General features: G+C 45.5%; 1 protein-coding gene across 3 annotated transcripts in view; it reads left to right on the top strand.

The window, feature by feature from the left end:
* Positions 1-25029, top strand: part of LOC122817602 (cold-inducible RNA-binding protein B-like) — a 936366-nt gene that overhangs the window by 172835 nt on the left and 738502 nt on the right. The window lies entirely within an intron of this gene.

Here is a 25029-nt window from a genome sequence, read left to right as displayed (position 1 = left end):
GATGTTAAAGGAACTTTGGGGGGGGGGGGGGGCTTGAGAAGGAAGTGAGCAACCGGTGTTGGCATAGCCATCCCATAAGAGTAGGAGTTTGCCTCAGTCCCACTGAAGGGTTCCCATGTGGAGGAAGGTAGCAACTCCAAAGACCAGTGACATGAGAGGTCACATCAAGTGTGCTCATGCAACATTGGGGGGGGGGGGGGGGGCAATAGTGTGCAGTAGTAAGAGTTCCAATATTTGGAAAGTAAATTAGGTATTCCAAAAAGTCCCCAGACTTTTGAGGAATGAATTTGATTGTAGAGTGGTAAGTGAACTGCCCATCTTGTTGGCTGCCCAGCTGTCCCTGCCTGTGCTAGTTTAATAGAATGATGGTGGAAATAAATAACCCATAATAAGAGTGGGCAAGAGTTGTGGAGTATAGGGACAAAAAGTTGAATTTAGAATAACCAGTGTTGTATTTTTAGATGTCTGTAGAAAAACAGTGGAAGGCCCTTTACTTATTAGGATACTATGTTCTCAGTCTCTCCTGTACTTTCTGAGTTAAAGGAAGGAGGCCATGGGTGGTTTAGCCAAGCTGTCAGCAGGTTTTGCATTTTCCTACCTGGAAGATTAACAGTTTACACTTTTGCTTGTAGCATTGCCAGGGAATTGCCAACCTACCTTTCATTGTTTTGGAAAGTGACCCATACAGGAATTAATTTTTTTGAGAGTTCCTTTCTGAGCATGCCATAGGACTAGCCCACATGCATTTGCTGGGTCAAGGATCATGCAGGAATTTCTTGGCAAACCACTCCTGGAGTTACCGTCTCAGAATTTAGTCCTCTTAAAAGCCAGTTTAACAAATAGTTTTTTTTTTTTGCCCCTAATGTAGACTGTGGTATCTATTGTTATTTTGATAGTGGTGATACAGTGTGACTGCTTTTAGCTTTTTCATAAATGCAGAATTTCTGTTTTCAGTTTTTGGTAATTTTATTTGTTTGATGTAAAGCAGTTGCAGCTGAAGAAACTTTAGACTTGCACTTCAAGAAATATCAAAGCCCACCCCCATCCCATGATGACCAGATCCAATTCCCTCTTCAGTTATGTTCTGTAAATAAAGATGTCCTTCTGTTCATATGCTGCTGTATAATGTAAAGGAGTTTGCCTCTTGTGGACTCGTGTACATCCGGCCATTATACAGAAGATAGATGCAAGGTGCGTGTGATATCCCATGTCTCTCTCAGCGGACATTTGCCATAAACAGACTGGGCTGTCTTATTTTTCCATTAAGACCCATTTGTGTGCCATCTCAGCATGCCTACCACTCACCCCACCTCTGGCTTCTAGGCTGGAAATGAATACTATTTTTCAGAGGGGTTCTGCACCTTAGACCTCCAAGGAAGCCCATTCCGCCCCCTTGGGATCTAAATTTTGTTCTGGAGAAATTGACTGTATCCCCTTGAGCCAGCCCAAGACAGCTCTCTCCAATACTGTACTTGGAAAACTATACTCTTGGTGGCCATTACTTCAGCCAGAAGGGTTTCTGAACTGCAAGCCCTTATAGCCTCTCAGCCTTTTACTTTTTTCCATAAGGACAGGGTGTGTTTACGTAGTAACCCAACCTCCATGCCTAAAGTAGTCAATGAGCTGTCCTTGAATCAAGCCATCAACCTTCCTCCCTTCACTCCAAAACCCGGCTGAAAAGATCCTACATTCCTTAGATGTACACAGACAACTTGGATACTATTTGGCTAAGACCAAATCTATCTGTAAATCGGACAGACTCTTGTTTCCTACCACCCAAGAGCCCTGGGACACCCTGTTTCCAAGCAAACTGTATCCTTGTGGATCTCCAAAACCATCTCTCTTTGCTATTCAACCCATGGAAAACAGCTTCCCTTCCCAGTAAAGGCACACGGCACTAGAGCAGTGTTCTCTTCTGGGTCCTTTTTCAAGAGTTTAGATACAGCTGCCATTTTAGAGGCAGCTACATGGTCCTCTGTCCATACCTTCACCAAACAGTACAAGTTGGACATCATTTCTAGAGCAAGAACAGGTTTTGCCAGAGCCATCCTTCATGGCTTTATGGAAAATGCTTCTGTTCCTCCACCCTAACCTTAATAACAGGAGCTTTTGCACTCTCCCTTGTATTATGGATACAGCAGCATATGAATAGAAGGACATAGTATAGTTGTGTAAAATCTTATCATAACTTTAGATGTCCTTCTCTTCTATAAGCTACTGTTTAATTTCCCACCCTGCCTTCCACCTGACACTTGCCTGACTCCTGAGTACCCACTCTGTAGTCGCTGATTCTGGCAGCATTCAGATGTTCATCGTGTTACACTGCTGCAGTCATCACACTTGGGGTTATCTGCCGTCAGACGGTCCCGCAGTCGGCCTGAGTTCCAAAGTCTTGGTCCGGCGTCGGTTGCGGTCGCTTCTTCCCTGACGTCAGTGTGACAGGGGTATAAAAGGGGAAGCCGACGCCATTTTCTTCAGTCTTTCTTACCGCGTGGTGCCCGAAACAGAAGCAGTTCGCAAGTGCCGGTCGTCCGACTCCTGAGATTTTCAAATCGCATTTCAGACTGAAGTCTTCAATAAAGCTAAGTACCCCGTTGGGGAATCTTTTCTTGCCTCAGACCGATGTCAGAAAAAGTTAATAATTGCATTTCTTGTGGAAGCAAATACCTCATAAGGATTTTCATTCTTAATGTATTCCTTGCCTAGGCCCAGACCATGACGTCACACGTTGTCAGTTTTGTGCTAAGTTTAACAAACGAACTATTAAACGTCGGTTTGATTTCGCCCAACATTATTTTGGTAGAAAATTTAATTACACCATGCCGTCGGAGCAACCGACGACCGGGATGCATAAAATGCGCAAAGATAAAGACAGGCAGCCGAGACCCAAACCAGACACTGAGGCCTCTGCTAGGCCAGTCGCTGGTTCTCCGGTTTTCAGTGAGGCGCCTACGCAGCCCCTGACGACCGCTGATTTAGAACCCCAGGCTGCATCTGACCCCCAAGCGGAGATTGCTGGGCCTCCGGAGCCTTTATCTTTAGGCCCTTCCGACACCATTGCTGAAGGGGATTCTGGTGTAGTCGAAAGGCCTTCAGTTGCTGAAGGTGTCTTCAGACCGACTACACTTACTATAAAATCCTATGCAAAGCTGAAAACTCATTTAAAAGTAAGGAAGCCTGTACAGCAGTCTCCAGTACATGGCCCCATGCCTAAGAAACAGATGCGTAAGATGGCTGAAGACTTAATTACCCTAATCAGGGGTTCCCATCCCCCTCCTGACAAAAGGCCTAGACAGGAGGAGGACTACGGTTCGTCTGACCAGGTTTCCATTTCCTCAGATTCGTCTGAGGAACAGGAATACTCCTTTCCCTCTTATGAAGACTCTGATGCTGAAGAGTCTATTCCTTCAGCATCTCCCCCAGAAGACTACTCTTTTGGGGAAACTTTACATACCATGAGGGAACATTTCCACTGGGAAGGCCAGGATTACTCTGATTCTAAGAAAAGGCTCCGAGAGTTCCTTTTACTACTCCAGCACAGACCCCTTGCTATTCCACCTGTCTTAGACATTGTGGATGATGTTTATTCAGAATCTAGCCTTAACCCAGATTCATTACCTCCTGCACCAGCCAAACCAGACAGATACTACAGAGTCCCTGACTCACACAAATTCCTATATAAAAGCCCTGTTGCTGACCCAGAAACAATTTCCCAGGGTCCCAAAGGGGTTAAGGCCTCTATTGCTAAAAATCCTGTGCCCTCTGAAAGGGATTCTAGAGCACTAGACAGATGGGTTAAAGAAAGTTATATACCTCAGCTACTCTAGCTATGTGGCCTTAAATTGCCAGTTTCACATGCTGAAATATCAACAATATTTGATGTCTCAGTTAAAACAAAAAATGCTCACACATACAGAGCAGCCTGATTACAAGCAAATGCAAGATTTGTTGCATGCAGCAGAACAAGTGGGAAAACATACTCTGTAATGTGGATTTGATTCATTGGAAGCTTCTTGTAGAGCAGCAGTAACAGGGTCTGTCATTCGTAGGCATGCTTGGTTAAAAGAACAAACTTTACCTGATCATGTTAAAGCAAAGTTATTGGATGCACCTTTACAGCAGGATGTTTTATTTGGTGAGAAAGCAGAAGAGGTTTTAAAGAAAATGGAGGATAAGGCAAAATCTATGCAGACGGTCAAGGATTTTTTACAGGTTCAACCCCCTCGTTTCAGCAGAAATTGGCCAACCAAAAACTGGTCCTTTCCAACTTCTGACAGACCACAGAGGGGCAAATACAGACGCCCAAGGGGCAGGGGTCAGCCACAAGGCTCTTACAAGCCTCGACAATGGGGTGCCACAACTCAGAAACGAGGAGAAGACAGGTCTCAAACTTTCAGAAGACAATCACAATGACTTACCCCTCAGACTGCCAGGCAAATCCCTCTTGGCAGCTCCCTTGGGAGGAAAACTTGCACTTTTTGCAGGCAATTGGCACATCATCACAAAAGACAAATGGTTCCTAAATATTGTATCTCAAGGATACAGGTTCCACTTTCACACTTTACCAAGGATAAAAGGAATGCCAAACCTGCCACCAAATCAATGGGCAGAGGCTCAAAGACAAATTACAGCACTCATGGACATGAGAGCCATTCAACAGGTTCCTCCACAGGAGCAAGGACAAGGATTTTACTCAAGACTCTTTCTGGTTCCCCGAAAGGACAAAGCCTGGAGACCCATTCTGGACCTTTCAATTCTAAACACATACCTGGAAGTACCCAAATTCAAGATGCTCACACTACAGCAACTTCTTCCCATGCTGGACAAGAAGGCTTGGCTAGTAACGTTGGACCTCAAGGAGGCATACCTGCATGTACCTATCAGACAAAATTGCAGAAGATACCTCCGATTTATAGCAGGTTCAACTCATTACCAATTCTCTGCACTGCCCTTTGGCTTATCTACTGCACCCAGGGTCTTCACAAAATGCCTGGCACCAGTAATTGCATACTGCAGACAAAGAGGAATTCAAATATATCCATACCTGGACGACTGCCTTATTCAAGCAGAAAGCAAGGACATTCTTTTAAAACATCTGGCATTTGTAAAAAACCCACTAAGTTGCCTAGGGTACACAGTAAACGAAAAGAAATCAAAACTAGTGCCCTCACAAGACATAGTATTCCTGGGTGCCAGCTTAAATACAACGGCCCAGATGGCTTATCTCACGCCAGACAAGCAAGGACAACTGACTCAATGCTTCAAAATGATGGCAACAAAGACCCAACTCCCTGCAAGAAAAATTTTGCAGGCCTTGGGATTCATGGCATCTTGCATACTACTAATTCCATATGCCAAACTGCATATGAGGAAATTACAATGGTACCTGAAAAGCGTATGGACTCAACACAGCCACAGCTTGGAAACAATAATACCACTCATTCCCTGCCTTCAACAGGAGTTTCTATGGTGGGCTCAGGCATGTCACCTCAACAAGGGTCAGCCTTTCACCTTACCCATAACCAGGCAAACAATAACAACAGATGCATCAGATTACGCCTGGGGAGCACACATGGCAGGACAGTGTATTCAGGGTAAATGGTCTGCAGATCAAATGCATCTCCACATCAATCAAAAAGAGATGCTAGCTGTACAAAATGCCCTAACAGCTTTCAAGGACCTCCTACATCCAGGACAACTTCTAATAAAGACGGACAACACCACAGTGATGTGGTACATAAACAAACAAAGGGGCACACATTCCTACCCCCTATGCAGGCAAGCAATGACCTTGTGGAACACAGCTCTGACCTACCAAGTTCAACTACAAGCACAATTCCTGCCAGGAAAGACAAATACATTGGCAGACGAACTAAGCAGAAATATCATGGATCCTCACGAGAGGAAACTAGATCCACAAGTATTCACAATGATAACTCAAAAATGGGGGAGCCCAGACATAGATCTGTTTGCCTCCCCCCAAAACTACCAACTACGGAAATTTTGCACAAGGACATACCACACACTAGCTTGGAAAGTGGACGCCCTCTCATTCAGTTGGAAAACATTAACAGTGTATGCCTTTTTCTCCACTGCCTCTTCTGGCAAAGGTGCTCCTGAAAGCCAGATTAGAGAGGCCACAAATGATACTCATTGCTCCAGACTGGCCACGCCAACACTGGTATCCAATATTAAGGAACATGGCTCAAGGCCCACCATGGATTTTACCTCAAATTCCTCACCTGCTGACTCAGCAAAACTATCAGATTCTACACAGCCAGCTCAAGACTTAAATCTGGCTGCATGGCAGATTACCTAAACAACCAGTCAACACTTCTCTCTAAAGCTGTTATGGATGTCATTCTGGAGGCCAGGAGACCCAGCACCAGGAAAACCTACTCAGACAAATGGAAAAGATTCTGCTCCTGGAACAAGGCTAAAGGGCAAAATCCTCTTGTCCCAAATATTCCTCAGATTCTGCAATATTTAACTGAGATGTTGCCCAAAGGCCTTTCCTTTTCATCTATTAAGATCCACGCTTCAGCTGTTTCAGCTCATTAGAACACGGATCCTCCTATTTTTTCACATCCATTACTAAGACAGTACCTCAGAGGGGCTAAGAACATAAGACTGCCCCGGAGAGCATCAACACCAACTTGGGACCTCAGTTTTGTTTTGGAAAATCTTACACTACCGCCCTTCGAATGATTTACAATTTTTATCATGGAAAACTGCCCTGCTGCTAGCAATAACCTCAGCACGAAGAGTCTCAGAACTACAAGCCCTAATGGCAGTGGAGCCTTTCATAATTTTTCAGCAAGACAGAGTCTCTTTACGAACTAACCCTTCCTTTATGCCAAAGGTTGTATCTAGTGTGGCTCTAAACCAAACCGTTCACTTACCCACCTTTTATCCAAACCCCCAGAATAAAGGGGAAAGGCTCCTACACTCTTTGGACATTCACAGGCAATTACGTTTCTACTTGGCTAAAACTAAGGCTTTCAGAAAATCTGACCAACTCTTTGTATCCTATGCTGCAGGATCACAAGGAAAGGCTATCTCAAAACAGACCATTTCAAAATGGATAGGACATTGTATCCGTTTCTGCTACACACACCATGGGAAACCTGTACCTGGTAACATTAGGCCCCATTCCACAAGGGCTACAGCAACATCAGCAGCCTTCCTCAGAGGGGTACCAACCAAGGATATTTTGGAGGCTGCAACTTGGAGTTCAGTGCACACCTTCACCAAACACTACCACTTACCTGTATACTCAAAAAAACAGAGCTGGCTTTGCCACTGCAGTTTTGCAGAGCCTACTAGCTTCTCCAAACCCTGTTTAGTACCAACCTCCCAGCCTTAGCTTTGGGATTCAACCTGTGTGTGATGACTGCAGCAGTGTAACACGATGAACATAGTACAGTTTTGTACCTACCATAAATGTAGATGTTTGAGTGTTCACATTGCTGCAGTCCAAGTTACCCTCCCACCATCCCCTCTTCTTACCTAGGTTTTATCTATACCTCCCTTATTATACAATCTATATGATGTATTTCTATATGGTGTATTTCCTTACAGCTGTAGCTATTGTTTTCTACTTATGTATTTTACTTAGGATTATGCATTGCCTTCCTATTTGGGGGCACCTGACATCTGGGGCAAGAAAAACTGAAGAAAATGGCGTCGGCTGCCTCTTTTATACCCCTGTCACACTGACGTCAGGGAAGAAGCGACCGCAACCGACGCCGGACCAAGACTTTGGAACTCAGGCCGACTGCAGGACCGCCTGACGGCAGATAACCCCAAGTGTGATGACTGCAGCAGTGTGAACACTCGAACATCTACATTTGTGGTAGGTACAAAACTGTACTTTCTGAGGTAGGTGCGTGCTGGCGTCCATTTTGTACCGGACGTATGTTTATGTCCGATGTCAGCTGATAGAGATGTGGGATGTCACATGCACCCTTGCAGTAGCACCTATCTTTTGTGTAATGACTGGACGTACGCGAGTCCACCAGAGGTGAGCTTCCTTGTGTTATGGATACAGCAGCATATAAAAGAGAAGGACATCTAAAGTCATGGTAAGATTTTACACAACTATACTTTCCTCCGATATGCTTAAAATGGACCAGTGTGCTTTTGCTAGTTCTGTGGCTTTCCAAGGACATTCTTTTGTTTTTTAAATATCTTTGTTAAATTGCAGCTAGAACCAGTGATCCAGGTACACATACTGTGCTTTATTTTCTGTTAATGTAACACTTTTTTGTTTTCATGCAGTGTCATATCTTTATAGGTTCATAGGTATATACTAAGCTAATGACCACCAGGGCCTTTACAAGCCTAGCCAAGCAACCTAACCCACTTGCATTCCCTGGTAATGGGTGTCTTAACTGGGGATGTGTGTTTGTTAGGAGGTAGCTAAAAAGTTATGCGAGGGAAAATGCATTGAAACATCCCTGACTGGGAGTCGAACCAAGGCTGCGACATTGAGAGCACCGAATCCTAACCACAGAAATTGCAGCGTTCCTAATTTCCCAGGAAGTTATTGAAGAGAACTTTCCCTTTTTATCCATCAGTTAGGACTGTTGTCTTTAATTTATATGCAGGAATTTTCAATTTTAACCATCTTTTTAATCATTATTTTTCTAATAAGAAAAATGGAGGCACTCTGCTGTAGTTGAGAACTGAAACATCTAGGAAAAATGATCTGTTGATGTCCTTCAAGGATGCATCTGCAGTCCTTACAAATGGGTTGTCCTGTCGTCAGGCAGCCCTTCGGTCGGCCAGATTCCAAAGTCTGGGTCTGGCTTCGGCTGGTGTCGCACTTCACCCGACGTCATTGCTGCAGTTACTCGGGTATAAAGGCATCAGCCGACGCCATTTTCCTCCGTCTTTCTTTCCGCGTGGCGCCCGAAGCAGAAGCTGTTCGCAAGTGCCGGTCGGTCAGAACCAGAGATTACTACTACCGAATACTTCTACTACTACCGAAGACTTCTAAAAAGCAAAGTACCCCGTTGGGGACTCTTTCTTGCCTCAGCCGATGTCAGAAAAAGTGAATAATTGTTTAACTTGTGGGAAACAAATACCTCATAAAGATTTCCACTCTTACTGCTTACCTTGTTTAGGCCCAGACCACGACGTAGCAGCTTGTCTAGCCTGTGCTTCTTTTAACCGACGGACGCTTAGACGTCGGTCGGAATTTGCTGAGCAGTTTTTCGGCTCTGATTTTGCTTATATTATGCCGTGGGATCCTCCGACTTCACAAATATCCAAAAAACGCAAGGAAAAGGACCGACACTCGCGGTCCGTGGTTTCGGCCAAAACCGCAGTTAAGACAACCGCGAGTGTCTCGGTTTCGGCTGAAACCGAGCAAGCGGTTCTTCCTTCAGCCGAAAGCTTACCTTGTACCGAGGCCTCTTCCAACCTGGTGGAATCGGCTTCTGAAATCCAACCTGCAGTTGTGGTTTCTCAGGAATTATCTGACACTATTCCCTTGGATATTTCAACCCCTGCACGTGGAGCTGCTAGGCCTCCTGCAGCCATGTCCATTAAGGCCTTTGCCAGGGCTAAAGCAGCTAAAGCTACTAAATCTGTGCCTGTTAAGACCCCCTCTCACAGGCCTAGCTCCAGTTCCCAAATGCTTAGTTTAGCAGAGGATCTCATTTCTTTAATCCAGGGATCCCAACCTCTCCCAGACAGGGCCTCTCACCCACCTCCAGAGAAGAGGCCTAGAGCAGAGCCCCCTGAGCCAGTTTCCACAGATGATTCCTCTGATGCTTCAGATAATACAGACCCTCCAGAGGCTCCTTTTTCCCCTTATGAAGACTCTGATGCTGAAGAGTCCATCCCTTCTGCCTCTCCACCTGAGGAATTTTCCTTTGGGGAAACCTTGCATGCTCTGAGGGAACAATTTCAGTGGCAGGGCCAAGATTTTTCAGACTCAGAAAAGGCTTAGAACCTTTTTGCATTTACCACAACATAGGCCTTTAGCTATACCTCCAGTTCTGTCTGTTGTAGATGATGCATTTAATGATGCTTGTACTGCTCCTGATTCATTACCTCCGGCCCCTGCTAAGCCCGATAGGTTCTACAGGGTCCCGGACACTCATCACCATTTATACAAGGCTCCTTTTGCAGATCCCGAGACTATCTCCCAGGGGCCCAAGGCTGTAGCATCTACCTCTGCCAAAAATCCCCTCCCCTCTGAAAGGGAATCCAGGTCCTTAGAGAGATGGGGTAAAAAGTTTACACTTTTGCTACTCTGTCAGCTAGGGCCTTGAACTGTCAATTTCATATGATCCAGTATCAAGAATTTATGCTAGACCAGTTAACGAAAAAACTGTCCTCTGGTGAACCTTTAGACAAGAAATATGTTCAGGAAATGGTACATAACATTCAGCAAGTTAGTAACCATTCTTTAAAATGCGGCTATGATGCACTGGAGGCTTCCTTTAGATCAGCCATGACTGGCACAGTTATCAGAAGGCATGCATGGTTAAAAGAGCAGGCCTTACCGGACCATGTCAAATCAAAACTATTAGATACTCCCATGGATAAGATCAATTTGTTTGGCTCTCCTGCACAACAGGTGCTGAAGAAGATGGAAGAGAAGGCAAAATCTGTCCAAACAGTGAAAGATTTCTTACAGGTCCAACCGCCAAGGTTTAGCAGGAATTGGCCCTCCAAGAATTGGTCCTTTCCAGACTCCTCCAAAGCACAGAGAGGCAGGAATAGGCGTTCAAGAGGCAGAAGCCAGTCCAGAGGTGCCTACAGGGGACGCCAGTGGCAGGGTAACAACCAGCGAGGCACAGACACAGCCACCACCACTAATACAGGACAATCACAGTGACTTGGCTCTGGCACCGCCTACCAGGGAACAACTAGAAGCATCCTTAGGCGGAAAGCTAGCTTTATTTACAAAGAACTGGCATTACATCACAAGAGACAAGTGGATTTTGCAGACAATAGACCAAGGTTACAGGTTTCACTTCCATACTCTACCAGGAAAGAGAGGAATGCCAAACCTACCTCCAAATCAAAAGGCAGAAGCTCTACAACAAGTAAATCAATTATTAAAGATGAGAGCTGTGGAAAAGGTACCACATATGGAGCAAGGAAAGGGCTTTTACTCCAGACTCTTCCTAGTACCAAGGAAAGAAGGCAAATGGAGACCTATTCTCGATCTGTCCGCTTTAAACACATTCCTCATTGTTCCAAAATTCAAAATGCTGACCCTACAGCAGCTTCTTCCCATGCTGGGCAAGGAGTCTTGGCTGGTAACTCTAGATCTCAAGGAGGCATACCTGCACGTCCCCATACGACCAAATTGCAGAAGATACCTCAGATTTCTTGCAGGATCAGAGCATTATCAATTCTCAGCATTGCCCTTTGGCTTATCTACTGCGCCCAGAGTGTTCACGAAATGCCTGGCATCAGTAATCGCTCATTGCAGGCTTCAGGGGATCCAAATCTACCCTTACCTGGACGACTGCCTAATACAAGCGGACAACAAAAACAAGCTAGCAGAAGACTTGAAAAGAGTCATTTACCTTCTACAAGCCCTGGGATACACAGTCAATATAAAAAAGTCAAGGCTGATACCATCCCAAAAGATAACCTTTTGGGTGGAGCTGGACACATCCAAACAAATGGCATTCCTAACAGTAGAAAAACAGGAGCAACTCCCTCTCTACTTCTTGGCATTAACAAAACAAAACCATCTAACAGCAAGAAAAGTCCTACAAGCATTGGGCTTCATGGCATCCTGCATAATATTGGTACCACATGCCAGACTGCATATGAGAAAACTACAGTGGTACCTAAGGAATTTATGGTCTCAGCACAAGCACAGCCTGGAAACTCAAATTCCAATAATTCCATGCCTGAAACAAGAATTCCAATGGTGGGCTCAGGCCTGTCAATCAAACGAAGGATTGCCCTTCCACAGCACTCAACCAAGCCAAACCATCACAATGGATGCCTCAGACCTCGGTTGGGGGGCCCACATGATGGACAAATGCATACAGGGTTTATGGACTCGAGCAGCTGCACCTACACATAAACCTAAATGAAATGCTGGCAGTAAAACTGGCAATTCAGACTTTCAAACCATTTCTTCGATAAGGCCAATTGATGATAAGGACAGACAACACCACAGTTATGTGGTACATCAACAAGCAGGGAGGCACACATTCGTACCCTCTATGCCGGATGGCCCTGGACCTCTGGAATGTGGCCCTGAGTTACAACATTCAGTTACAAGCAATCTTTGTACCAGGGAAAGAAAACACTCTAGCAGACATATTAAGCAGGACTACCACGGATGCCCACGAATGGATGCTGCATCCGGACATCTTCAAAACCATTACAAGAAAATGGGGTCTCCCAGAAATAGACTTATTTGCATCCCCACTCAATCACCAGTTAAAGAAATTCTGCACCAGGATGTACCACCCACTGGCATGGAAGGTGGACTCCCTATCCTTCAGTTGGAAAAATCTGTCAGCATATGCATTCCCACCACTTCCTTTGATGCACAAGGTGCTATTGAAGATCAAAGAGGACCGTCCAAGGATCATTCTGATAGCTCCAGATTGGCCAAAGCAACATTGGTACCCATTAGTGAGGAGCATGTCTCGGGAACAGATATGGCCCTTACCCCTAGTTCCCTTGTTGTTAACTCAGATCAATTACAACACCCTGCATCCAAACCTGAAAACTCTGCAGCTGACTGCCTGGAACATTGCATAAGACAAATTAACCCAAATTTATCCCAAAGGGTTAAGGACATTATCTTAGAAGCTCGCAGACCTTCAACAAGGAAAACCTATTCAGCAAAATGGAAAAGATATCTCCTTTGGAGTACTGCTAAAGGGGAAGATGTGTCACTGGTAAACATAGCCAACATCCTGGAATACTTGGCAGAGCTATTCCACAAAGGCCTGTCCTACTCTTCCATTAAGATTCATGCCTCAGCTATTTCAGCAGAATACGACTTGGATCCTCCAGTCTTCTCACATCCTCTGCTCAGGCAGTTTCTGAGAGGAATTAAAAATGTAAAACCTCCCAGGAAGCCACCATTACCTGCATGGGACTTGAACTTTGTGCTAGAAAAATTGACACTACCTCCTTTCGAACCAGCAGCAACAGCAGAATTGCAATACTTATCATGGAAAACTGCTTTCCTGCTGGAAATCACTTCAGCAAGAAGGGTTTCTGAACTACAGGCATTAATGGCAGTACAACCCTTTCTGATCTTCCATCAAGATAGAGTGTCCATGAGAACAAATCCTACTTTTATGCCTAAGGTGGTCCCCAGAGTATCTTTAAATCAGGCTATCCACCTACCTACATTCTTCCCCAATCCACAGAACAGGGGAGAAAGACTGGTGCATACCTTGGATGTACACAGACAATTACGCTACTACCTGGACAGGACCAAGAGCAATAGAAAAACTGACCAGCTACTGGCAGCATATGCAGCAGGAATGGAAGGGAAAGCAATTACAAAACAGACAATATCTAAGTGGATAGGAAATTGCATTAGATTTTGTTACTCCTACCATGGAAAGAAAACTCCAGAAAACATCAGGCCTCACTCTACAAGTGCTACAGCCACTACCACAGCTTTTCTACGAGGAGTGGCTACCAAAGACATTTTAGAGGCTGCTACTTGGAGCTCCGTGCATACATTTGCCAAGCATTATAATTTACCTTTATACTCTAGATCCCGAGCAGGTTTTGCCACTGCTGTTTTGCAAGGGATCTTAACTACACCATAATTCTATCTTTCCTCCTCCCCAGTTTGGCTATGGTATTCTACCCATTTGTAAGGACTGCAGATGCATCCTTGAAGGACATAGTACAGTTTTGTACCTACCATAAATGTAGATGTCCGATAGGATTGCATCTGCAGTCAGGATTACCCACCCTCCTTCCCCTCTGTGGTACTCCTAGGGTATTTGCCCCTCTTATAGCTAGCTGGGGGAATCTATTATGGTGTATTTGTTTGTATATATGTACATACATGCTTATTTTTTGTTTGCTTTCTAATATTTTGAACCATTGGCATTTATCAAAATTTAGCCTTCCTAGAGGGCACCTGGCATCTGGGGCAAGAAACACTGAGGAAAATGGCGTCGACTGATGCCTTTATACCCGAGTAACTGCAGCAATGATGTCGGGTGAAGTGCGACACCAGCTGAAGCCAGACCCAGACTTTGGAATCCGGCCGACCGAAGGGCTGCCTGACGACAGGACAACCCATTTGTAAGGACTGCAGATGCATTCCTATCGGACATCTACATTTATGGTAGGTACAAAACTGTACTTTGTCAGTCTTCATTTATCCTTGATGTATGGGACTCTCTTCTAACTCTTGGAACCGGCTTGGCCATTATAACAACTCGCGAGAACCAAAAACTCTCATGCTAAGTCCCTACCCAGAAAGCCCCTCTCTAGATTACTTCAGATCTCATTTACCACTTTTCTGAGTAAGACACATCAGCCAATGCCTCTCTTGAGCCAAGTGTAATTTTCTTATTTTTCTTAGTAATTTAGTTAAAAATGTTTCAACCTACCCAGTTAACATTCTCCATCTGCTGACTTCTACTATCCCTCTCTTTTACAGTTTGGTGTTCTTCATACCATTGTTGGTAGTTCTTCTCTTGGCTATTTCTTTTCTTCCTTGTGGTTTAATAGTTTTTCCTTGTTGTAGTCAAATATTTCTGTTTTGTGAGTAAGTGTGCTATTTACCTCCTTACCTCGTGGTGTCTGTTCTACCATCATTAGTAGCTCTATCCCTTTCTCCCTACCTCTTGGTAGTTCTGGCCTACCATTGTTGTTAGCCTTTCCCTTTCTTTCTTTTTCTCTTTCCCTTGTTTGTGTGTAGCTGTGAGGGTGTTTTCTGCCAGTTGATTCTTGTTTTATTTTACTAGTCAGCAGGGCAGATAAAAGCAAAGGGACAACTGGGTTTAAACCCAGAAGAAAAATGCCCAATTCGGATGGGTATTCATCTTGTGTCTACTGCTTGGGTCCCGTGCACTTGCAAAAGGATTGCACTGTTTGTTAAGCCTTTAGTCACCGGGCCCTCGTAAAAAGGAAAAACTGATTCTTAAGGGATTGATTAAGACTTCTTCTGATGAGGCTTTGTCCTGTCAGCCTAGGGCATCTAAACTGGATGTGTCCCCTTCGTCTTCTTCTTCCTCTAAAGTTGAACTTGGTAAGAAGAGGAGTCTCTCACTGCAAGTGTCCCCTTTGGCTCCAGCACACAGGAGATTTAAATCTTCAGATGTTAAGTTGTCAATCTCGCCTTCATTCTTGCTGGATGGGTTCGGAGCCGATCCTTGGCTCCGACTCGGCACTTGCTTTAGCTCGAGAACTCCTTTTACCAGCTCGAGGCAACCCTATATCCCATGATGCAAGGCGGAACTACCTCAGATCTCGTTTGCCGCTTAGCGAAAGAGGTTTCCTTTGCCAGCTGAGGTAAGTTTTTCTTTGTGAAATAAAAAAAAGAGTAGTTAGGGGTTTATTTTTCCCTTTTAGTGTCAGTTTAGTCTGTAGTTAGTTACAGCCCACCCTATTCCCTTGTTTTTAAACTTTTTATAATCTTTAGTTTAAAGTTTCTTAGTCAGGCCTAGTTTCCCATTGGTTATTCCCTTCCTGTGTGTTTGTGTAAGGGATTAATTTGTGTGTTTGTTGGGATTGTTTGTGTTTCCATCCTCCTAGGATGTCAAAGGAAGGCAAGGTCTCAGGCTTCAAGAAGTGTGACCAGTGCTGTCAGAAAATGTCTCTGACAGACGGTCACACTTCTTGTGTTTATTGCCTGGGGCCTTTGCACCTGCAGGACTCCTGTGCTTTATGTCATGCTTTTAGCCAGAGAGTCCTGCAGGAAAGGAGGAATAAACTCATCCTCCGAGGCTTACTTAAGCCAGAAGGTTCTCCTCCTAAATTAGGGTCAGGAAAACCTCCTAAACCACCGAAGGCTCAGGCTACAGTGTCCAAGCCTCCTCCGGTGGCTCCGGCTGGAGCCGATACATCTTCTTTTCAAGTAGTGGGTTCGGCGCCGGCCGGCTCCGATACCCTGACTACTGTGGCCTTGTCGGCTCCGGCTAGAGCCGACACTTTATCCAGTATCGGAGCCGAGATATCCTCGGCTCCATCTGGGGTTCAAGGGACTTCGGCTCCGATGGCTTCGACCCGTAAGAGATCCCGGTCCCCTTCTATACTGAGTATCCACTCGGCTCCGGGGTCTCCTCTTTTGTCGGAGCGGAGCCATCGGAGCCGATCTTCAAGATCTTCCAGGCTGTCTGACCACGATTTAGAGAGGGTGGTAAGCAGGCTGTTGAAGTCTCAGGCACTGGCCCAAATGCTCCATAGCCCGTCTCAACAGACTTCGGCTATAGCCCCAATCCTTGAACTTCCTCCTCCGACTCCACACCGCAGTTCGGAGCCGGAGCTTCTCGGGACAGCGACTGTTTCGATGCCGGAGCCGATACATCCTTCGGCTCCATCATCCTCGGCTCCGATCTCCTCCTTGAGGCCTTCCTTGGAGGGATCCGGTCGTCGGGTTTCCACTGTCGGCTCCGAGGGGGCTAGTGGCATCGGACCCTTGTCCGACCCCGCTCTCCCTCTCGGGGCTTCAGCTTTGGTAAGCTCGGCGCTGACATCGGCCTCGGAGCCTTCTCTCTCTTTGGAGCCGGCCATTCCTGTTTCTTCGGAGCGGGTGTGTTCCGGCCTCCCGGGGAGAGGAGCCTTTGAGGTGATGAGGAGTGTCCTGGCCTCTGAGCCTGGTCAACGGTCCATCCCTCTAGCTCCTCCCTCTTCAGTGCCTGCAGATGCCTCTTGCCAACCTCTTGCTCACAGGCCCAGGGATCCATCGCCCCAGGTTTCCCCACTGGGAATTTCCTCCTCTTCCGAGGTTTCTCCTGATCCTGCAGGGGAACCCCTCGGAAGAGGACGTGTAAGAGGAAACACACAGACTCCCTGAGTCTACTACATCTGATACCGACTTAGATGAGTTGGAGGGTTCCCCACGGTCCCCTCTGAGGATGTCTCTTTTCAGACATCCTTGAGCTCCTCAAACAGAGGGGAATTGGCCCTCCATTGACCCCTCCGAGGATGAGTCGGTATACCTGGAGGCTTTTGGATCCCGACCCTCCACCTCCTGGGTGTCTCCGCCTTCGACCCACTGATGCAGGTAGTGGCTCGGAAGGCGTGGGCTCCAGATTCTGTGGAACCTGTCCCCAGGAGACCATCCAAATTCATCACGGCCCCTTCGGACAAACAGTTCCTTTCCAAGGGTGTCTCTGTGGATGCTATGGTGGTGGCGGCCACTAAGAAGGAACTGGCGGATCCTTCAGTACCTGTCCATCCTCCTAACAAGGATTCTAGGACCATGGACAGGTATGGAAAGCGGATGTTTTCTTCAGCGACCTTTGCTATGCGTTCGCTGAATTATCTTTGTCACTTCACCAGGCTTCAACGAGATGTTCTCATGGAACTGGGTGAAGTAGTCCAGGATCCTTCTGCTGCTGGGGCTCAGGAAAAGATTGCCTCGCAGCTTGCAATCCTGAATTCTATATCTAACTCCTCCATGCGGCTCATATCCTATGCGGCCGATGGAGCGAGCAGGGCCGCAGGCACAGGAGTTGCTCTTAGACGCCAAGCCTGGATGCGGCTTTGTAATTTTGTGGACCCCTTTAAGGCGTCCTTCACTAATACCCCCTTTGATGGTTCGGCTTTGTTCGGACCTCAGGTGAAGGATACCTTGACCAGGTGTGAGCAGGACGGTAAAACTTTTTCTGCCGTTGGAGTCCAGTTTTCCACTCCTTCTAGACCATACCCCAAGGGTCAGAAGGGGGGGAAAGATGTGGTTCCGTAAAGCCCAAGGAGCTACACCGGACACACGTGGTCAGTTTACCCCCAGAGGCAGAGGGGTAACAATAATGACGCCGCCCTAGAGGCAGGGGGTCCTCAGAACCAGGGCAACAGGGAGTCTCTTCCTGAGAAGCCTTTTCAGCATCCCTGAGGTGTTGCCCGACTGTCCACCCTTGGAGGCAGTCGGGGGAAGGATTTCGCTGTACCCAGTAGCCTGGCAATCCCTATCTCAAGAGATGTGGGTACAGTCGATTATATCCGAGGGTTACAAAATCCCCTTGAAGGTTTCCCGTACCTCTACAATCCCTTCCAGACATCTCACCCGGTCAAAGGGATTTGGCAGAACAGGAGGTTTCAAAGCTCCTAGAAAAAGAGCCGTCCAGACTGTGCCAGCAGACCAGGTAGGATCCGGCGTCTACTCAGATTCTTTTGGTCCCCAAAAGGACGGGAGATTGGAGACCAATATTAGACCTGAGCAATCTGAACAGATTTGTCAAGAAGGCAAGATTCGGATGGTCACGCTTCAGTCCATTCTGCCCTTTCTGGGCAAGGACAACTGGATGTGCTCTATAGACCTTCAGGATGCGTACTATCACATAAAGATTCACAGGCGCTCCAGAAGGTTTCTCCGCTTTCGGCTAGGGACCAGTCATTACCAATTCAGAGCCCTGCCCTTTGGCCTCACTTCAGCCCCCAGAGTGTTTACCAAATGCATGGCAGTGGTCACAGCTCATCTGAGACGTCGAGGATTCCAGGTGTTTCCCTATTTGGACGACTGGCTCCTCTCCGCCACCACCAAGTGTCAGCTTCTTCAGTCCAGAGACTACACTCTACAGCTTTGCAGGAGTTTGGGAATTTCAGTAAACTTGAAAAATCTTCTCTGCTGCCTTGCCAATCTATCACCTTTATAGGCAGAATTAAACACCGTCAAAATGTTAGCCAGACTAACAGATCAAAGAATTCTGGACATCCAAAAATTTGTTCGGCTTCTTTTGCAAAGCAACAAGATCAAAGCCAGATTTATACTGAAGGTTCTAGGTCTTATGGCTGCGGCCATTGTTCTTCTACCTCTGGCTCGCTTCCACATGCGTCTTCTGCAGTGGATGCTATTCACGCAGTGGTCGTACCACAGTCTCCCGATGAGGCACGAAATCTTGGTAACACAGTCGTGCCGAGCTCATCTGAACTGGTGGATAGCTTCCCCTCTTCTTCATCAGGGCCGACCCTTTATTCCCCCTCCTCCAGTTGCCACAGTCACTACGGATGCCTCTCTGATGGGGTGGGGGACATTATCAGGGCAGGATGGTCCACGGACGTGGCAACCCATAGAATACCATCTGCACATAAATGTCCTGGAGATGAGAGCAGTGCTTTTAACGTTGCAAGCCCTCAGCGACTTTCTTCCCACGGGACTATTGCAGTACAGACGGACAACATGTCCGTAGTCTGGTACATCAACAAGCAGGGCGGGACCAGGTCCTATCCGTTATGTCGAGAAGCTCTCAGACTTTGGCAGTGGGCGATCTCTTCTCAGCGGTTTCTGATAGCAACGCACATCCCCGGCAGGTCCAACCTATTAGCGGACAGGCTGAGCAGATCCATTCTGATGCCTCACGAGTGGTCTCTCAATCAATCTGTAGTGGATCAGATTTTTCTGAAGTGGGGCACTCCTTGTTGCGATCTTTTTGCTACTCCTCAAAACAACAAGTGCCCCGATTTCTTCACTCTCTTTCCCCTTCCAGGCCAACCTCTGAGAGACTCTCTAACCCAGGATTGGCCCCGGGGACTTCTGTACGCTTTTCCTCCTTTTCCCTTGATTCCACAAGTCATTCAGAAAGCCACCGTTTTGAGAGCCAAGTTGATCCTCATTGCCCCATATTGGCCTCGACAAATTTGGTTTCCGTCCCTGCATCGTCACCTTCTGGTGCAGCCTTGGCATCTGGACCCAGTTCCGGATCTCTTAATCCATCAATCGGGTCAGCAGCACCGGGCCATTCATTCTCTCAACCTCACTGCTTGGTTGCTCCACTTCCTACCCTAGCCAGGCTACCGATGATTTCGGACTCAGTCAGAGACATTTTAGTCTCTCCCTTGAAGTCGTCCACTAGGACTGTTTATGCTAGCAAGTGGCGACGTTTTTCTATTTGGGCGAATTCCAGAAATATTGACCCCTTTACTGCGCCTGTACATTCGGTTTTAGATTTCCTGGCGGAGGTTTTTCATTCAGGATCCTCGTCATCTACAGTCAAAGTACAACTGGCTGCTATTTCTAAGTATCATGTTGGCCTGCATGACAATAACATTATGTCTCATAGGTTATGCAAGGCCTTTCTAAGAGGAGTTTTCCTCCTAAAACCACCTATAAAGCATCCTCCTCCGCAATGGGATCTAAACTTAATGTTGGCATCCTTGATACTTCCTCCCTTCGAACCGTCTGCTTCATGTTCTTTGAAGTTATTGACCTGGAAAACTATATTTTTACTGGCTGTCACTTCTGCAAGAAGGGTTTCCGAAATTCAAGCTCTCTGCATTCGTTCCCCTTATTTGGTTTTTCATAAGGACAGGGTATCATTAAGAACTAACCCTTCCTTTCTCCCCAAAGTCGTATCTCAAACCAACATTAACCAATCTATAGACCTACCAGTCTTTTTCCCAAACTATTCCGACAGAGCTGAACAGAAACTGCATTTTCTGGATGTCCATCGTCAGCTCAGGTACTATTTGCATAGAACTAAACAATTCAGAAAATCGGACCAATTATTTGTCTCCTATGCAGAAAACAGAATAGGTCTTCCAGTATCTAAAGTGACCTTATCCAGATGGTTGACTTCCACTATTTCCTATGTGTACTCTCTCAGGGGCAAACAGTTATCTTCTAAGCCTAAAGCACACTCTACCAGGAGTCTATCCACTTCTGCAGCTTTTCAGGATAGACTACCCATTGATACCATTTACTTGGGCTACGCCCCATACCTTTGTCTCTCATTACAAGTTGGACTTGGCCTCCAGAGATAGGGCCAGTTTTGGTTCCACAGTTCTCAAGAGTCTGTTCCATTGAGCCACCCGGGATACAGGTGCTAGGGACGTGGTCCCATCCAGCAAGAATGAAGGCGAGATTGACACCTTAACATTTAGAAGTTATGTACCTACCATAACGTTCCATGTTAGTTGTCTTCTCTCGCCTTCTTTCTTGCGTCCCTCCCTCCTTCCCCCTGGCCTGGACAGATCTTGGAGAGTTCCTATTAGATTGTTTGCTCTGGTACGTTGTTAGGAGGATTTCTTTTAGGAACCATTGTTCCTAATTCTGTTAGGATAGTCTTTAGCAAGGTTAGTTAGCTGCCAAACGAGATCTGAGGTAGTTCCGCCTTGCATCATGCGATATAGGGTTGCCTCGAGCTGGTAAAAGGAGTTCTCGGGCTAAAGCAAGTGCCGAGTCGGAGCCGAGGATCGGCTCCGAACCCATCCAGCAAGAAAGAAGGCGAGAGAAGACAACTAACATGGAACGTTATGGTAGGTACATAACTTCTAATTCCCACACATTCTGCGAAACCGAAGTTAACTGCAAGAAAACTTACGGTATTGATCTCTTTGGCACCGATTTGTGGTGACCAGTTTGGCACCGCAGGTTTCCGTGCCAACCACCACGGCACCAACTATCCAGGTTACTTCATTTCCATCGGTGCCTGTCCCTTCTACGATGCCATCTGTAATTTTGGAACCTTTTCCTTCCATGGTGCTGTCAGTACCCTCAGAACCAGCATATATTTCACTTCCCAGGACTAGGTATAGATCCCTTTGTGGGACACCTTCCAAGCCCCTTTTTACAAGAGACCGGAAACCCCCCTCTGCATTCTCTGGCTGTTCCTCTAGGAGTCTGACAAAAGCTGACGTTGTGAGGTTGGTGGATCAGCTCCTCGTGGCTAGTGGTCTATCAGCCTTCTTCCCAGGTTTCTCTCCCTTCTGGAGATAGGACTTTCTCTCCAAGGACTCCGTCAGACTTTCTCCTCTAACCTCCACTGAGCTGTTAGAGACCATGACTCCGATTTCCCCCGGTTCTGGCTGTTCTGGTGTCAACAGCTTTTATGTCTTCAGCTCCAATGTCTGTCCTGAGTTTCTTTGGAACCAACAGATTCCAGGGGTGGTAGCTCCGCCGCCTAGTGCATTGGCTTTTTTCTGCTTTGACCTCGATGGCAGTCACCTTAGAGCGTGGTGCGACCATGGTTCCGAGGTTGTCTTTCTCTGTTCTGGGCTCCCATCCCTCTTTGGGGGGGGGGCTGCCTTCCAGATCAGGAGAGGGCCTTGGCCTTAGCAGGTTCTCAGCTGGGCCCTTCCCAGTCAGAGCTTTTTCCCAGGACTCCCTATTGTCCAGAGCTTCCACTAACCTCCATCCCCGGACAGCGAGCATCGAAGCTGCAGGATGTCCCTGCACAAGGCCTTACCTCTTCTGACTCTTCCACAAAATTTCCCACTGAGAAGGTGCCCCGGAAGAGGAAGTGTAAGTGGAACCACCTGTATTCCCCAGAGTAATCTGTCACTGAGGACACTGACTTTGATGACTGGGGAGGGTTTCCCCGGTTAACCCAGAAGACGTCTCCTTTGGAGACATTCTTGAAACATTAAAGTAGAGGCCTGGCTGGAAGCCCAAAGACCCTTCCTCAGAGGAGTCTGTGTACCTGCAAGCCCATGGTGCTCACCCATCTATCTCTTGGGTGACCCTGCTTACTGATATCTTTAAGTTGATCACCCAGTGGGCATGGAAGTCCTCTGGTTCCGTAGATCCAGTCCCCAGGAGACCAGACAAAATCCTTTCAGCGCCAGAGGACCATCAGTATTGGGCCAAAGGTTTAGCAGTAGATGCCATGGTTGCTGCGACAACCAGAAAGAAGGAACTTGCAGAGGAGAGGTCCACTGTTCATCCCCCTAACCACGTGTCCAGGGCGATGGACAGTTTTGGGAAGCAGGTGTACTCCTCTTCGACTTTTGCCTTATGATCATTGAATTTCATAGCACACTTCACTTGACCAACAAGTGAATAAAGGCAATTCAACGAAAAACAAGCTAATACAAAAAGGATTCTAACAGCTGCAGGCAGAACTCTTTAAATGTACGAAAGTTTATTTTGGTAACTTAACACATTTTCCGTCACTCTGTATAGAGTAACTTCATCAGAAATAAAAACTGAATACAAGGTAACAGTTTTAAAATTTTAAAATAGTCCACACTCATCATCACATGACTTTGTAAACCTGTCAGTACAACATTCTAATTAAAACCACAGGCAATGTTTAAAATGTGTATCACCTGAACAGTTATCTAATGTAGTCTGTTTAAACATTCCACCACACTAGTAACAGTAAAATAAAGACAGAAGCACGAGTATAAAAAACGAGTTACAGATGAACACCACTCCAAAAGGTCATCAAGCCAAGTTGGAAACACTCTTTTTCACCTATTTAAACTTTTTAACTTTAATAAATATGAAATATTCCAGTTTTCATTTAAGCCTGGATGTGAAAAAGCATCCAAGGCTAGTTGCCATTCTAATTCACATTCCTCAAGTAATAGACTAGCAGGACCATCTCTAATATCTGGCTTAATCTGGTCAATAGCTTGAAAATAAAATTTGTGACCATCACTTGAACAAGAATGTTTAGCTAATGCATTTTCTCTTTTGTTTTTATCTATAGCATAAATATGCTCATAAATTCTTTCACGAAACTTACAGTCCGTTTTACTGACGTAAAGCACCGGACAACTGCTGAACATTGCAATATATATTACTGCCTTGGACTCACAATTCAGTTTAAAATTAAGGGTATACTTACTGTTATTACCCACAACAAAAGTATTACCTAACCTAATGTACTTGCACATCCTACATTCTCCACAAGTAAACTCCTACTAGTCTCCCACTGGAGTTAATAGTCTTGCATTCAAGGAGGTTTTTCAAATTAGACCCCCCTTCTATAATACTATTTTTAGGCAGATTACCTAGTCTGTCTACTAGTGAATTGTCTTTGCTAATGAAAGTCCAGTTCTTATGTAAAATCTTCCTTACTTGTTCACTGTCATTATTATAAGTTGTAGTAAAACTCACTTTATAATTAACGTGTTGGTCACCCTGAACATTTCCATCTTGATCAAAACTCGTGTTCAGTAGGTGAACATTAGTTGTTATCTGGTGGACATTATTATTATTCAAGAAGTTATTGCTAGAGTTAGTTAATTCAGTGGACTCTTGATGGATAATCTGAACCTCATCTCTCCTGAATAAGAGAGGTTTGAAATTACCATTGTTACGTTTACGTTAAATTTCCTCCATTAAAGGGTGAATTAGTGTTGTTGGGTAGCCATGTTTTTGAAACATGCCACTCAAGTGACATTCATCAACAAAATCACTGTCTAAAGAAACCATTCTTGCAGCCCTAATAAGTTGGCTCTTCACTATTGATCTTTTTTGTGTGAATGGGTGGGCACTAGTGTAGTGTAAGAAAGAATTACAATATGTAGGTTTCCTAAATATTTTTGAGACCAGTCTCTTGTTTACTGAATCTTTAACCAACTTAATATCTAAGTAATCTAAAATTTCAGTACTAAAATTAAATGTAAACTTAACAAAACTTGTTGTGGTATTCAAGTAATTCACAAGTTGGTGGGCTTGATCCTCATCACCTCTAAAGACAATAAAGATATTGTCTAAAAATCGAGTATAGTAAATAAGATTAACATTAATTTCAGGTTTGTTAAATATAAACATTTTCTTCCAATAGGCCATGAACAAATTTGCCAAACTAACCCCGCAAGGTGAACCCATGGCAACACCTTGTCTTTGCAAATAGTATTCACCATCAAACATAAAAAAAATTATTTGTAAGAATGATGTCTATAAGTTCTACAACTAAATTCATTTCTGCTAACGGGGCATTTTTGTCTTTCAGTATAAGGCCAATCCATTCCACGTCCTCCAAATGGGGGATAGAGGTGTACAAATCAACTACATTAATGGTCAGAAAATTATTCTCTTGGTTAAATTCCAAGTCATTTAACTTTTGTAAAAAAGACCAAGAGTCTTTACACACTTGAGGTTCAGATTTCAAGTACTTTTGTGGGATGGAATCAACCAGTTTTGCACAAGGGTAAGTTAAAGAG

This window comes from Protopterus annectens, chromosome 13.part0, assembly GCF_019279795.1.
Source record: "Protopterus annectens isolate FY-2018-M chromosome 13.part0, PAN1.0, whole genome shotgun sequence".
Classification (NCBI taxonomy): domain Eukaryota; kingdom Metazoa; phylum Chordata; order Ceratodontiformes; family Protopteridae; genus Protopterus; species Protopterus annectens.
The sequence above is the reverse complement of the archived record's forward strand: the minus strand, read 5'-3'. Positions and strand labels throughout refer to the sequence as shown.